Source organism: Schistocerca serialis, chromosome 2 (genome assembly GCF_023864345.2).
Source record: "Schistocerca serialis cubense isolate TAMUIC-IGC-003099 chromosome 2, iqSchSeri2.2, whole genome shotgun sequence".
Taxonomy (NCBI): domain Eukaryota; kingdom Metazoa; phylum Arthropoda; class Insecta; order Orthoptera; family Acrididae; genus Schistocerca; species Schistocerca serialis.
In genome coordinates this window covers 742,735,639-742,749,260 of record NC_064639.1, presented here as the reverse complement: position 1 = coordinate 742,749,260, position 13,622 = coordinate 742,735,639, and the positions used below count along the sequence as shown (strand labels likewise).

The 13,622-nt window shown below is 44.3% G+C and overlaps 1 protein-coding gene across 2 annotated transcripts in view; it reads left to right on the top strand.

Annotated features, from left to right (window-relative positions):
• The first annotated feature begins 491 nt into the window (after positions 1–491).
• LOC126457946 (macrophage mannose receptor 1-like) overlaps positions 492–13,622 on the top strand; it is a 77,018-nt gene continuing 63,887 nt past the window's right edge. Inside the window, exon 1 of one of the 2 annotated variants that reach the window (XM_050094676.1) lies at positions 492–571. The gene's annotated coding sequence lies outside the window, so the exon portion shown is untranslated. The remainder of the gene's footprint in view (positions 572–13,622) is intronic. The other variant, XM_050094677.1, reaches the window with a different exon arrangement.

Here is a 13,622-nt window from a genome sequence, read left to right as displayed (position 1 = left end):
TGTAAACACATTACGTGTCGATAGGATTTGCAATTATCAACATAAGCTTTTCTCTTAATATGTACCTATCGTTCCTGCAGTCTGCAGCTTGTGGTGTAGTGGCTAGCGTTGCCGCATCTGGATTAACGGGGCCCTGGGTTCCATTCCCAGCTGGGTTGGGGAATTTCCCTGCCCGGGGACTGGGTGTTTGTGTTGTCCTCATCATTTCATCATCATCATCATCATCATTCATGACAGTGGCTAGATTGGACTGTGTAAAACAGAAATTGGACTGTGAAAAAATTGGGACTTTGTATGGGCGCTGATGACCGCGCAGTTGAGCGCCCCGCAATCCAAATATCATTATCATCGCACCAGCACTCTAAGAACCTGTTGCAAGAAAACATTTCACTGAACGCTGGTATGGCCCAGTCGCTAGCGGGAAGTGTGGCCAAAGACGGGAAGAGATAAACGCAGCGCTGTCGCGCTGCGATATGGTGGGGGCAACGAGTGAGCGTCAGAACAGGTTGGCAGAGAGGAATGACGCACCAGACGCAGGTAGCAAGGCGACGCCTGCGGTCCACATCAGCACGTGAGTACACATGCTGCTTGCTTTGGCGTACGAAATGTGGTATGGGGATTTGCGCCGCGCAATTCATATAGCTCTTTTTCATCCAAAATTATGTGTGCGTCAGAATCGCCCAAAAGTCGTAGACTTGTAGACGCCTCATTTTCAGATGACGTTCATCATCAAGCACTCAATTAATTTGTGATCTTCAGACGTGAAGGCAAGGCATTAATAACCGTATCTTTCAGATTCAGTTAGGAAGAATGCTATCGTGAAACTGCGTGTTGCTAGGGATCAGCAGAACACCACTCCGAACAAGTTACACATATTTTTCTGTCACTGGATTTATAGAGTTCAGGAAATGAAGAATTACGTAGCCATTACCTGCGCCACAGGCCACGTTAAGGTAATATAGCTCTCTTCATTAACGTGATATGCCGGCCAGTATGGCCGAGCGGTTCTAGGCGATCAGTCTGGAACCACGCGACCGTTACGGTCGCAGGTTCGAATCCTGCCTCGAGCATGGATGTGTGTGATGTCCTTGGGTTAGTTAGTTTTGAGTAGTTCTAAGTTCTAGGGTACTGATGACCTCAGAAGTTAAGTCCCATAGTGCTCAGAGCCATTAAACCATTTGTTAAGTCCCATAGTGCTCAGAGTGTTTTTAACGTGATCTAGAACACAGAAACCGGACAAGCCCAAGTTCACGACGTGATTCTTGACGTCGGGAATGCCTTCGATTCAGTTTAGTATAACCACCTAATTGTTTAGAGAAAATAAAATTTTAAAGAACTCCTCCCAGGTGCATTGAACCTTATGGTGATACACAGTGATCATCGGGTGTTATCACTTCTTTTTTAAGGCCAGCGAAACACAAGCATTTTGTGTGACCTGTCCCAGGGACAGATCCGTAGTGGAAGGGGTGGGGGGGGGGGTTTAATGAGGTGGTTCATACCACCCCGTTCCCCATCCAAGAAATGACAAAACATTTTAGAAGACTTTGCATTTTTACACCCACAATTTTCCAAATTTCACAGCTAACTTCCAGAGAATAAGAAAGCATGAAGCGTAGAGCCTCGCAAATGATAAGAGATTCTAGAAAATAAAAGCTATGTTTAATGCAGGGTACTTTCCAGTTAATATCCTGCGCACATACTAGGCAGGTAAAGGGGCGCATTCACAGGCTTACTGTTCCTCCTGTCAACAACAAATCCACGCCACTTGGGCGAACTGCGCGTCCCTAACAACCTAGGCATTCAACCGCGGAAAGGCCACTCATAGTTTAATGTGGAATCCGAACCACACGTTGCTGCAGGCAGCTTCTCCTGTTGATAACAGTTGAAGGCTTTGTTAAAACGAAAACAGAAAAGTCCTTGATCCTGTCGAGATTCGATCCCACATTTTTTTCAAATTCTTTCCCCATTCTATTCGTTATTGTTCTCGGCATTTGGTCTTCGCAGACGTCACATGACAGCACATCTAGCTGATCATTGAATACTTAGTTTCTTTTTATTACAGAGAGCCACCAGACCCGTGGTCGCCTGCTTAGCTGGGTGGTAACGAGCTTGCCTCCCATGCACTGGGCCCAGGTTCGATTCGCGGCCGGGTTGGAGATTTTCTCTGCTCGTGGACCGGGTGTTGTGTTGTCCTCAGCATCATTTCATCCCCATAATCGACCGAAAGTCGCCCAACGTGGCGCCGACTGAAATAAGACTTGCACTTGGCGGCCGAACTTCCCCGAATGGGACCTGCCGCCCAACAATGCCTTACGATCATTTCATTTACCAGATCCGAGACATCACGTTGAGTTACCGTGCCGGCACAGTTACATGATCATGCTAGACAAGGATACATATTGTTCATCTATAAGTTGATTGAGTCTGCGAGTATCAAAGTTTGTGACCTATAAGACCGTATCTTTTGATTGCATTAACTTATAAGCTTGAATTATTTACAACGCCAAGGCATCATAGATCTTAGTATTTGATACAAATTTCAAATTGATACCTTTACCCGTTCCTTGGAAAAACGGGTTTTAAAGCCGGACAGACAGAAAAATGGACAATAAAGTGGTCTTATTAGCGTTCCCTACTAACCTTTTGAAGCACGGAAGTTTAAAAACAAGGATGACTTCCAAAACTTAGGCTGAAACCGCATCTCCCTGATCTACACGCCTCATAGCCACCCACTACTGATCTGTGTCCACAGTCATAGTGCTTACTGATCTACTGGATATGATTGGTACTCACTTAGATGCATACTGCGAAAATAATTACATTGTCAGTGTAATGCGAGATTGTGACTATTATAGTTCTTAAATTAATTATATGCCACAACTACTACTCAAATTTTCGGATATATACTGTTCATTTACTAGATTTCTCTAAATTGCAATTTCTTGTATGCTATACTACAGCGATATAATACACATTGCTGTAAAGAAATTAATACTGTACTAAAACATTTCAGACATTTTATCACCAATATTGTTGAAATCGTAGATGTCCGTGGAACTTTTGGAGTGAGGTTGACGCAAGTTATACAGTCTACGACAAATTAGGTGACACACCACGAAGGAATTATCCGAACGCTACAGAAATCTGAATATTAACGAAAAAAAAAAGAGTTACAAGTTTACTAACTTTCGGTAATTTATTCGAGAGAAAGAGCTTCACGGATTAAGCAGGTCAATAACTCGTTGGTCCATCTCTGGCATTATGAAAACAATTATTCGGCTTGTCACTGACTGATAGAAATGTTGGATGTCGTTGTGAGGGATATCGTGCTAAATTCTGTCAATCATTGTGTTAGATCGCCAAAATCCCGAGCTAGTTGGAGGGCCCTCCCCATAACGCTCGAAACGTTCCCAATTGGGGAGAGATCTGGCGACCGTACTGGCCAAGGCAGGGTTTGGCAAGTGCAAAGACAAAAATTTGAAAATCTCACCGTGTGCGGATGGCCATTACCTTGCTGAAATGTAAGCCCAGAATGGCTTGTCGTGAAGGGCGACAAAAGTGGACGTAGAATATCGTCGACATACCGCTGTGCTGTAAGGGTGCCGCGGATGACAACCAGAGCGGTCATGCTATCACTTCTGGTTTTCGGGCCATATTGCAGGTGACAGTCACGTTGGTATCCCATCGCTCTCCTGGGCGTCTTCACATACATTTTTGGTAGTTATCGAAGCCTGGAATCTCATTGACTGGATTACAACTGTCTTCATTCATGAGTCTCGCTTCGAAATGAGCCCCAATGACCAGTGAAGACGTGTCTGGAGACATCGTGGAGAGGAGAGGGGTACTAACCTGTCACCTGCCATACGGCATGACAACCACATGTGATGCTTTGAGGTGCCATTTCATTTCCTAGGAGGAGCACTTTGGTTGTCATGCGTGGCACCATTAGAGGACAGCGTTAGATCGACGATATTCTACGATCCACTTTTTTGTCCTCCATGGCAGCAAGATAACCCCTTCCCGCCAACGGTGAGATTTCTAGTGACTAACTTATTTTTGCCAAACCCTACCCTGTCCAACAAAGTAGCAAGATCTCTCCCCAATAGAGAGCGTTTGGAGCATTATGGTCAAAGCCCTCCATCCAGCTCAGGATGTTGATGATGTAACGTACCAACTCGACAAATTTGGGACAATATGCCTCAGAAGATATCCGACAACTCTACCAATCAATGCCAAACCGAAGAATTACTTGCATAAGGGTCAGAGGTGGACCAAAGCGTCACTGATTTTCTCAATTTGGGAAGCACTTTCTCTTGAATAAATAATCCATTTTTTCTGCAACTGTACTCATTTGTTTATCCGTGCGTGTACGTCACATCTACTGATTTCTCATTGGGATTATTCGTTGGTGGTGCACCGTAATTTTTAATTGACTTCGAGTGTTCTTATGGGGCAGTGAGACAGCAAAGAAGTGTGACTACTGAACCTCAACTCAAGGTCTGCGCATGAGCTTTGCTTACATGAAACAGGCATACGATTGAGATGTGAGGGATCCGTAATCGGTGACGTACACATCATCGACGAATCCATCACTACCGAAAAAAGACATTCATAAATGAACGGACAATCCATGCCATACCAATGATACTGTTCATCTTGCTAGAAGTCTAGCTGATGTCCACATTTATTCAGGAAACTCACGGGCGAGGTTTCGGTGTGTCATTCGGATTTCGACGTCGTAAAGTAGGAAAACACAATTCTAGTCGTATCAACAAAACAGATCCAACATCGGTGATGTTCATTGCTTCCACATGAGCAACTGTTTCCAAGAGCGACACATGTTAATCACTCAAGCGACCACTCACTTGAACCGTGACTTCATTACCAAGAACTGGTGTTGAAATGAAGTCTTTATCTTCTTATATAATGTCCAGGACTACACTGAAGCACCAAAGAAACTGGAATAGGCATGTGTATTCAAATACAGAGATATGTAAACAGGCAGAATACGGCACTGCTGTCGGCAGTGCCTATATAAGACAAGTGTCTGGCGCAGTTGTTAGATCGGTTAGTGTTGCTATAATGGCAAGTTTTCAAGATTTAAGCGAGATTGACCGTGGTGTTACTGTCGAAGCACGAGCGGTGGGACACAGCATCTCCGAATTAGCATGAGGTGAGGATTTTCCCGTACGGCATTTTCACGAGTGACAGGGAATCTCAGTAATCCGGTAAATCATCAAATCTCCGACATTGTTTCGAACGCATGGACGTGTATGAGTACGGAGACCACCTCATGAATCCATCGACCCCGCATGTCAGCAGGGGACTGTTCAAGCTGGTGGAGGCTCTGCAGTAGTGTGGGGTGTGTGCAGTTGGAGTGATACGGGACCTCTGATTCGTCTAGATACGATGATTCCGACGGGTGAAACGTACGTAAGAATCCTGTCTGGTCACATGCATCCATTGATGTCCTTTGTGCATTCCGATGGGCAATTCCAGCAGGACAATGCGGCATCCCAAACGTCCATAATTGCTACAGAGTGGCTCCAGGAACACTCTTCTGAGTTTCAACACTTCTGCTAGCCACCAGACTCCACAGACATGAACATTATTGAGCATATCTGGCATGCCTTGCAACGTGCTGTTCAGAAGAGATCTCCACCCACTCGTACTCTTACGGATTTATGGACAGCCCTGCAGGATTCATGGTGTCACTTCCCTTCAGCACTACTTCAGACATTAGTCGAGTCAATGCCACGTCGTGTTGCGGCACTTCTACCTGCTCGCGAAGTACCTACTGGACATTAGACAGGTGTACCAGTTTCTTTGGCTCTTCATGGTATTTACTCCCTTTGGCATTACAGGCAAGTGCCTGCAGAAGCTGTAGTCTGTGTAGTTTCATTTTTCTCTTGTTATGTCACCAAAAAGTGAGTTTAAGGGTGACACATCGACGATTAGGTGTCGGTGTGCTCTGCTTGAAAAACCCCCAAATTCTCCTATCATCTTCCTCAGAAATCTGCGATCGATCAGATATATTTTCTTTTCACTTTGACTGTCCTGGAAGCGTCGATACCACATTCTTGTAAGACAACGTCTATGTACTATTAAATCTGCAACAAAGTACAGACTGCACTGAGTCAACAGTACTGGCTTCACTAACTCAAGAACGGAAAACGTCGTAAGCTGTGTGACCATTTAGTGAATAATAACACAGCTGAGTGGAATTCTCCGTTGCCAAGTGGTTACTGTGCATGTGCAACAAGGTCTACCTCAGAACTCACATTGTACACTTGTAGGATAGGAACTTTACAAGTAAAAAGGCGTGGTGCATGCACAGAATTTTAGATTAAAGAATTACTAGAGTACAAGTTCCAAGAGTGAAGAAACTCATTACTTCCTGAAACGGACACCGTATCTATTATCCACAACTATAAAGTAAGTGAAACTCGAATTCGTAGAGAGAGGTGTTGTCAATTTTCCTTCCTACATTAAAGGGTACTGGAAGTGGTGTAGTACACTGTATTTGTTACGTGGCACACATTTGGTGTCCTATGGAGTGTCGTTATATTTAATTCACCAGCGAGTTAATCTATACAGAAGTCGATAGAATACGGAAGATCTTTTTCGTGTTAATATCAAGTATGTTTTCAAGGTAAAAGATTATGTGGATTTCACGCAGCCTCCTTGTTTTTAATGTAGTTAGCACATTAAATTTACGTAAATATTTCTTAGGTAACAATTCGTTTTTTAATTGTTGCCCCAGGTTGAACACATTTTTTTTTCTTTTTCTTTTTAATTTTACGTTGGTTTTTCAGTGCTGCCTTGTGAATTTCTCTTGAGGTATAGTTAATTATTTTCAGTAATATCACTGAGTTTGTAGGTCATCACAGTGACTGAACAGACGTTCACCCATGCGTTATGGTTACCATGAGCTCAAAAAGTAATAGAATCTTAGGGGGCTTTACACTTATCTGAGTCCTCGCTCCTATTGTTTTCTTCCTCCTCCCTTTCTTTACACCACTACAGCATTTAAGTTATTTGTATCCTCCATTCCTCTCATTAACGTCGTTTTCTGGCATGTGTATGTGCAGTGGCCTGCGTTTCAGACTGAATCAGGAACCATCATAATTTGGTCCTTAAAGATCAGAAGTCGCAGATTCCTGACATTGTCAGTACGAGGGCGATCTGCTAACTGAAGAAAACCTCACAAGCCAAGATCGCTAAAAAACAATTTACTGGATGACCTGTTTCGACATAAGCTACGCTGATGTCATCGGATGTTATGCTTTAAAATATTACAACATATTGTCCATCGGTGTTGCTAGTCGTTTCATATTGCATATACACTTCCCAGTAGGTGCAAGTATATGTAGAGATCTTCATGGAACTGGGAAGTGTGCAAGCAACGTGAAACGAGTTTCAACTGTGATGGTCAATGTGTTGTAATATTTTAATGCATAAGATCCGATTACGGCAGCGTTACTCTGTCCAAACAGGTGATCCAAAGAAATGTTTCTTTTAGCGGTCTTGCCTTGTGAAATTTCCTTTTGTTGCCCTGGCAAAATGAAGCTATGAGGTTATCAGTGGAATATTCGATGGACTCGCTAACTATAACCTTTTCTGTCAAGCATTTGCCTATCACGCCACCTCAGGAATAATTTGGTACTGAATCAGTAGCTGAAAACAAGGAGACCTACATATACTACACGATGTGTTTGAAGAGCTTAAGGATTGACAGTGAAAATGGCAAGAGAGACCGTCCTACTATCACCATCTAATAGATAGTTCACTTTTTAAGTCCTCGTGACCTCCAACCGATGAAATTATTGTTCCCAGAAATGGTGTCATTCAGGATGCGGGTTGTGCAACTACATCTGAAGGCGGGAGCGATTTGTGTAATTCTGCAGACAGCCAAGCTCGTAGCGGAATATTCTTAGGTGGTTTACAAGAGTCAGTCTAATCAGATTATCCGGCAACTCACTTGATAGATCTCTCCTTCCCCTACATCAAACATTTTACGTCAATAATTACTGCGTACAAACCTTGTTTGTAAATGAGCGTTATGCTCATCAAGCAAATGGACATGTAAGTAACGGTTTACAAACAATAAAGAATTACCATGTCAATGTCCCACTGGTACGATTGGTCTGACTTCTTTTCTGGCGACGTACACTACTGGCCATTAAAATTGCTACACCACGAAGATGACATGCTACAGACGGGAATTTTAACCAACAGGGAGAAGATGCTGCGATATGCAAATGATTAGCTTTTCAGACCATTCACACAAGGCTGGCGCCGGTGGCGACACCTACAACGTGCTGATATGAGGAAAGTTTCCGACCGCTTTCTCATACACAATCAGCAGTTAACCGGCGTTGCCTGGTGAAACGTTGTTGGGATGCTTCGTGTAAAGAGACGAAATGCTTGCCATCACGTTTCCGACTTTGATAAAGGTCGGATTGTAGCCTATCGCGACTGCGGTTTATCGTATCGCGACATTGCTGCTCGCGTTGGTCGAGATGCAATGACTGTTAGCAGAATATGGAATGGGTGGGTTCAGGAGGGTAATACGGAACGCCGTGCTGGATCCCAACGGCCTCGCATCACTAGGAGTCGAGATGACAGACGCCTTATCCGCATGGCTGTAACGGATCGTGCAGCCACGTCTCGATCACTGAGTCAACAGATGGGGACGTTTGCAAGACAACAACCATCTGCACGAACAGTTCGACGACGTTTGCAGCAGCATGGACTATCAGCTCGGAGACCATGGCTGCGGTTACCCTTGACACTGTATCACAGACAGGAGCGCCTGCGATGGTGTACTCAACGACGAACCTGAGTGCACGAATAGTAAAACGTCATTTTTTCGGATGAATCCAGGTTCTGTTTACAGCATCATGACGGTCGGATCCTATTTTGGTGACATCGCGGTGAAGGCACACTGGAAGCGTGTATTCATCATCGCCATACCAGTGTATCACCCGGCCTGATGGTATAGGGTGCCATTGGGTACACGTCTCGGTCACCACTTGTTCGCATTGACGGCACTTTGACCAGTGGACATTACATTTCAGATGTGTTACGACTTGTGGTTCTACCCTTCATTCGATCCCTGCGAAACCCTACATTTCAGCAGGATAGTGCACGACCGCATATTGCTGGCCCTGTATGGGCCTTTCTGGATACAGGAAATGTTCGACTGCTGCCGTGGTCAGCACATTCTCCATATCTCTCATCAATTGAATATGTCTTGTCAATGGTGGCCGAGCAACTGGCTCATCACAATACGCCAGTCACTACTCTTGATGAAGTGTAGTATCGTGTTGAAGTTACATGGGCAGCTGTACCTGTACAGCTCAGTTTGACTCAATGCCAAGGCGTATCAAGGCCGTTATTAGGACCAGAGATGGTTGTTCTGGGTACTGATTGCTCAGGATCGATGCACCTGAACTGCGTGAAAATGTAATCACATGTCAGTTGTAGCATAATATATTTTTCCAATGAATACCCATTTATCATCTGCATCTTTTCTTGGTGTAGCAATTTTATTGGCCAGTAGTGTATTTTAGGTGTGGCTTAAGCTAGTGCACATACATCCGAAACGAAATGTTAGAGTTATCTTTGGCTAAGATATTTCGTGTTTATCGATTTTTACAAACATACTGTATATGCGGAGGGTTTCATTGGCTCTGCTGTGAATGATCAGCAGTAACTCACCGACAGTCAAGGCCTCGAGCAGAAGGCGAGCATCGCGATGGAGCCCTCACCCGCCGCTGCTAGCGCCGTGCGACTTCCTTCTGACAGGGGAATAACCGCCTGGTGGCGCCATACGCGGAAAGAGCAGCGAGCCGTCGTCGACGTCACTCCGCGCTCTCGAGGCTCACGAGAAGCACAGGCAGTTGCTGCGCGCGTCACAACACGTGAGACTGCAGCTCGCACGAGTGCCAGCAGCCGTCTCCGGCGGGCAGCGAGTAACCCTGACGAGTGTAAAAACGTTACACTGTACGTTGAAATGCTTGTAAAGTCTCCACAGCACGCGACAAAGTTAAGACCTTGACCTTCAGTGGATACCCTTGCAATTACGTATTCATTTGCCGTGGGCCTTCTTGCACGGAGGCGAGCGTTCGCGAAGTGTGCGGACAAGCCGGATTGTGTGACGTCACAAGCTCGTTGCGTGGATGGCGGGGAGGGGGCGGGAACATTTCCTCGTGAACCCCGGCACACCTGCGCCTTGTGCGCCCGATCTACAGAGAGTGGACATCGCTTCTCAGTATGAGAAACAGCAGCGGCACAGCATCGACAGCTACGAAGAACCAAGGTTTGCAACGACCAAAGCGAAATCCATAGCGATGGTAGCGTAACTGCATTTGTCTGCCAGCAGCTGCCTGATTGCTTCGTCGTCTTCCAACATGGAAGACGCTCTCTTCAGTGTCCTTTAATTACAGCAGAATTCTAGGTGGCTTCAGGTTTTAGTTTGTAAGTTGATACATCGTTCACATCTTGCCACAAGTGGTTATGAGCAAAGTCAGACGTCGTTGTGCAAAATTACATGCACCAACAATTATGAAACCTCCCCATAGTGTAATTGCCTTTCTTGAAAGAAGTGCTTTTCCTGTCTCACGTTGTCTTTAATGAGATATTTCTTTGAAATAAGTAGTTAAATGGCGAAGAACATTGACATCTTCTAACAAACGTTTGTCCTCCAGTGGTAATGACTTACTTTCTGAATTCAAATAGTTTAATTATTTGAAAATCATTCGAGAATGTATGTCATATGTTATGTTGCTTGAGAGCTGTATTTCACTGATTTTCTTCTTCTCTTACGCTACAAATGAAGTCTGTTGCTTACATCATTTTAACAGATCGCACATAATACCCTAGAAATGCTGTGGATAAAGGTAAAGAAATATTCTACTAAAACACAATTGCTGAGTGCGCTTCAAGTCATAATCCCTTTGTTTCTTAATTCGGTCGGTGAGATGAACTGTGCTGTTTCATTGTGCCTCTATCGGGCACTCACGAGAAATTCACACTACTTTTGCATATGGTAGTCGTGAACTATCATTGAGTGGGTCGGAAAGGTTTCTTAAAAGAGAGAAGTATAATAAGACATAAAGAAAATGCTACTAAGAGTAACAGTATGTTTGGAACACAACTAAGAAAATCAAAACTGTAGATGGCACAGAAAATGAACAACAATAAATATCTCATATGAACGGCTGAACAAGATGGTGGAAGAAAGAAAGCCGTAGAGAACGTAGTCACAGGAGAAGAATTAGTTCTTCCACATCCAGTGATCTGTTTTGTATCAGGCATCAGAGACTGGATAAGGTCCATGCAGTTGTTGGCTAGATAGAAGGATCTTTTGCATTCTTGGCTAAGTTCACCAGTGACTCAACGACAAATATATCATTGACAACGAGACGTAAAGTTTTAATCCAACTCTCTTGTTTACAGTTCCACTTGCAAAAACACGGAAGAGTGCGGTACTCTACACGTATACATTTACGTGTCTGGAACGACTCTGACGCTAATTTTTGGTGTACGGTAGTGTATTCCACCATTCTGACAGATCAAAGAAGCACCTGCCCTCATTTCTCGTATCGCTCGGCGGCCCAGCCACGAATAAGCACACCTTCGCTTGTGTGTGCTCCAGCGAACACATATGTGTGGACCAATATTTCTTTCCTCATCGGTCATTAATCATGTAGTTGTTCGTCTAGTGCATATACCACCGTCCAGAAACCAATTTTGTGTGTGGCAGTATATAGTATCACCCTTCCGACATTTTCAGCAATGACAGGTCGTACCTGATATGCGATTGGTCCCGTTACCTCGATCTCGCACTGTGCATATCTTTGATTCTTGGCCTCGTCGGCTGAGTATTCTTGGTGTCAGTTCATCAGTAAAGATACGAAATTGTTCGATAGTTACTTCACATTACCTCGATTGTTCACGAGGAGCGTGTGAGAACTAACTAAAGGAACACCTAAAACTTTCCGTTCGAGCTCTCATTTATCTTATTTTTGTTATGATGATCATTTCTCCCCTACGTAGGTGGGTGTCAACAAAATATTTTCGCATTCGGAAGAGAAAGTTGGTGATTGAAAATTCGTAAATAGATCTCGCCGCAAAGAAAACCGCCTTTGTTTCAGTGACTGCCACCCCAACTCGCGTATCATATCAGTGGCACTCTCACCCCTATTCCGCGACAACATGAAACGAGCTGCCCTTCTTTGCATTTTTTCGATGTCCTCCGTAAACCGTACCTGGTAAGGATCCCATACAGCGCAGAAATATTCCAGCAGAGGACGGACAAGGCTAATGTAGGCTGTCTCTTTAGTGGATTTCTCGCATCTTCGAAGTGTTCTGCCCACAAAGCGCAATCTTTGTTTCGCCTTCCCCACAATATCATCTACGTGGTCTCCCCAATTTAAGTTGCTCGTAATTGTAATTCCTAGGTATTTAGTCGAATTGCCAGCCCTTATATTTGTGCGATTTATAGTATACCCAAAATTGATCGGATTTATATGTCGATAACCTCGCATTTTTCTTTGTTTAGTATCAATTTCCACTTCTTGCACATTGACAAATTCTCTCTGGATCATTTTGTGATTGGAATTGATCGTCTGGTGATTGTACTAGAAGGTAATTACAGCATCAGCTGCAAACAATCTAAGGGGGCTGCTCAGATTATCACCTAGATCATTTACGTAAATTAGGAACAGCATAGTGTCTATGACACTACCTTGGGTTGGGTTGTTTTGGGGTAGGAGACCAGACAGCGAGGTCATCAGTCTCATTGGTTGAGGGAAGGACGGGGAAGGAAGTCGGCCGTGCCCTTTGAAAGGAACCATCCCGGCATTTGCCTGGAGCGATTTAGGTAAATCACGGAAAACCTAAATCAGGATGGCCGGACGCGGGATTGAACCGTCGTCCTCCCGAATGCGAGTCCAGTGTTTAAGCACTGCGCCACCTCGCTCGGTACGACACTACCTTGCGGAACGCCAGATATCACTATTGTTCTACTCGATGAATTACCATCTATCACTACGAATTGTGACCTCTCTGAGAGGAAATCGCGAATCCAGTCACACAACTGAGACGATACTCCATATGCACGCAATTGATTAATAGTCACTTGTGACGAACGGTATCAAAAGCCTTCTGTAAATCTAGGAATATGGAATCGATCTGAGATCCCTTGTCGACAGCACTCATTACTTCATGGGAATAAAGAGTATCCCTAGAACGATATTTTGTGAATCTGTTTTGGTTATGTATCAATAACTCATTTTATTCAAGGTGATTCATAATGTTCGAGTACAGTATACGCTCCAAAATACTACTGCAAATTGAGGTCAGTGATATGTGTCTGTAATTCAATGGGTTACTTCTATTTCCTTTCCTCAATATTGGTGTGACCTGTGCTACTTTCCAGTCTTTATTTGCTTAAAGACGTTTCACACCGTACGCGCCGACGGCAATCTGTCCGACGGCGCATAAAACGTGATTCATCTATAAAAGCCACCTGTAGCCGTCTGTGGACGACCAGTTGAGGTACTCGTGTGATAATTCCAGCCCTATTTGCGACTGAACAGCAGTCAGTATGGATG